The 3,135-nt window shown below is 42.4% G+C and overlaps 1 non-coding gene across 1 annotated transcript; it reads left to right on the top strand.

The window, feature by feature from the left end:
* The first annotated feature begins 2,732 nt into the window (after nt 1-2,732).
* Nucleotides 2,733-2,840, top strand: LOC148564173 (small nucleolar RNA R71). The gene has a single exon (XR_015885220.1). It is a non-coding gene; the product is annotated as a small nucleolar RNA R71 (small nucleolar RNA).
* The last annotated feature ends 295 nt before the right edge of the window (nt 2,841-3,135 follow it).

The following is a 3,135-nucleotide window of genomic DNA, read 5'->3' as shown; positions in this document are numbered from 1 at the left end:
TGATGTCCTTGAGCTCTTTTATGTCTTTTCCTTGTCTTTGTTGCTCCTCCCTCATAGCTCTTTGATCTTCTCAAATTTCGTGAAGGATGATGAAGTGCTCTTGATGTTCCACCCTTAGTTGCTCCCAATAATTGTGTGGAGGAAAATGTATCCCCTGAGGTATCTCAGGGATCTCTTGATTTACAGTCAAATGTTCTACCACTGAGCTATAGACCCTTGATGGAAGCTTTTGTCTTCCCTTTCTTCTTTCTAGAGGTTTCTCTGGCTTTAGGTGCCATCAATGGTTATGGAAAAGCAAAAAAAAGCAATGCTTTTACCACACCAAACTTAGAATGTTGCTCGCCCTCGAGCAAAAGAAGAAAGAATAGAAGAAGAAGAAGAAGATATGGAGGAGATGGAGGGATATGTGTATGGTTCGGCTATATGGGGTTTAAGGTGGTTATGAGTTGTGAAAAGGAGGGAGTGATGGTTTGAATTTTGAGTGGGTGGGTGTAGGTGGGTGTATGATGGTTTTGGAAGGGAATTGGAGGGGATTGGTGAAGGGTACTTGGGAAAGGGTGATATAGGATTATGAGGAGGTAAGGTGAGTGGAGGTATGTGGGGATCCTGTGGGGTCCACAAATCCTGAGGTGTCAAGGATTTGCATCCCTGCACCAATTAGGCATGTAGAACACCTTTGCATGCAATTCTGGCGTTTAAACGCCGAACTGATGCTTGTTCTGGGCGTTCAACGCCCAGATGTAGCATGATTCTGGCATTGAACACCAGCTCCATGCTCTGTTCTGGCGTTGAACGCCAGCCAGATGCTCCTTACTGGCGTTTAAACGCCAGTAAGTCCTTCCTCCAGGGTGTGATTTTCCTTCTGCTATATTTTGATACTGTTTTTTATTTTTCTATTTATTTTGTAACTCCACATGATCATGAACCTAATAAAACATGAAAGAACAATAAAAAATAAAATTAGATAAATAAAAATTGGGTTGCCTCCCAACAAGCGCTTCTTTAATGTCAATAGCTTAACAGTGGGCTCTCATGGAGCCACACAGGTGATCAAGTCAATTTTATAGACTTCCCAACACCAAACTTAGAGTTTGGATATGGGAGTTCAACACCAAAGTTAGAGTTTGGCTGAGGCCTCCCAACACCAAACTTAGAGTTTGACTGTGGGGCTCTGGTTGACTCTGTTTTGAGAGAAGCTTACTGTGCCTCTTTTCCATGTTTACAGAAAGGTGACCTTGAGTTTTAAACACAAGGGAGTACTCATTCAATTGAAGGACTAATTCACCTCTGTCAACATCAATCACAGCTCTTGCTCTGGCTAGGAAGGGTCTTCCAAGGATGATGGATTAATCCTTATCCTTCCCAGTATCTAGGATTATGAAATCAGCAGGGATGTAAAGGCCTTCAACCTTTACTAACACGTCCTCTACTTGTCTATAAGCCTATTTTATTGAATTGTCTGCCATCTCTAATGAGATTTTAGCAGCTTGCACCTCAAAGATTCCCAGTTTCTCTATTACAGAGAGGGGGAATGAGGTTTATCCCTGACCCAAGGTCACATAGAGCCTTCTCAAAGGTCATGGTGCCTATAGTACAAGGTATTAGGAACTTTCCAGGATCCTGTTTCTTCTGAGGCAATCTCAGTTGATCCAATGCATTTAGTTCATTGGTGAACAGGGGAAGTTCATCTCCCCAAGTCTCATTACCAAATAAATTGGCATTCAGCTTTATGATTGCACCAAGGAACTTGGCAACTTGCTCTTCAGTAACATCCTCATTCTCTTCAGAAGAGGAATACTCATCAGAGCTCATGAATGGCATAAGGAGGTTCAATGGAATCTCTATGGTCTCTAGATGAGGCTCAGATTCCTTTGATTCCTCAGAGGAAAACTCCTTATTGATCACTAGACGTCCCAGGAGGTCTTCCTCCTTGGGATTCACGTCCTCCCCTTCCTTCTTGGATTCGGCCATGATGGTTATATCAATGGCCTTGCACTCTCCTTTTGGATTTTCTTCTGTATTGCTTGGGAGGGTACTAGGAGGGGTATCAGTGATCTTCTTACTCAGCTGGCCCACTTGTGCCTCCAAATTTCTAATGGAGGACCTTGTTTCATTCATGAAACTCAGAGTGGCCTTAGATATATCAGAGACTAAGTTTGCTAAATTAGAGGTATTTTTTCAGAGTTCTCTGTCTGTTGCTGAGTGGATGATGGAAAAGGCTTGTTATTGCTAAACCTGCTTCTTCCACCATTATTAAAGCCTTGTTGAGGCTTTTGTTGATCCTTCCATGAGAGATTTGGATGATTTCTCCATGAGGGGTTATAGGTGTTTCCATATGGTTCACCCATGTAATTCACCTCTACTATTGCAGGGTTCTCAGGATCATAAGCTTCTTCTTCAGAAGATGCCTCTTGAGTGGTGTTGGATGCAGCTTGCATTCCATTCAGACTCTGAGAAATCATATTGACTTGCTGAGTCAATATTTTATTCTGGGCCAATATGGCATTCAGAGTATCAATTTCAAGAACTCCCTTCTTCTGAGCCGTCCCATTACTCACAGGATTCCTCTCAGAAGTGTACATGAACTGGTTATTAGCAACCATGTCAATGAGTTCTTGAGCTTCTGCAGGCGTTTTCTTTAGGTGAATGGATCCACCTGCAGAAGTATGCAATGACATCTTAGCTAGTTCGGACAGACCATCATAGAATATATCCAGGATGGTCCATTCTGAAAGCATGTCAGAAGGACACTTTTTGGTCAGTTCCTTGTATCTCTCCCAAGCTTCATAGAGGGATTCACCTTCCTTCTGTCTGAAGGTTTGAACATCCACTCTAAGCTTACTCAGCTTTTGAGGAGGAAAGAACTTGGCTAAGAAAGCCGTGACCAGCTTATCCCAAGAGTTCAGGCTATTTTTGGGTTGAGAGTCCAACCACACTCTAGCTCTGTCTCTTACAGCAAACAGGAAAAGCATGAGCCTGTAGACTTCAGGATCTACTCCATTAGTCTTAACAGTATCACAGATCTGCAAGAATTCAGTTAAGAACTGAAAATGATCTTCAGATGGAAGTCCATGAAACTTGCAGTTTTGTTGCATCAGAGAAACTAATTGAGGTTTCAGCTCAAAGTTGTTTACT

The sequence above is a fragment of the Arachis ipaensis genome, chromosome B5, assembly GCF_059453495.1.
Source record: "Arachis ipaensis isolate K30076 ecotype BB chromosome B5, ASM5945349v1, whole genome shotgun sequence".
Classification (NCBI taxonomy): Eukaryota; Viridiplantae; Streptophyta; class Magnoliopsida; order Fabales; family Fabaceae; genus Arachis; species Arachis ipaensis.
This window is presented reverse-complemented; position numbering and strand designations above follow the sequence as displayed.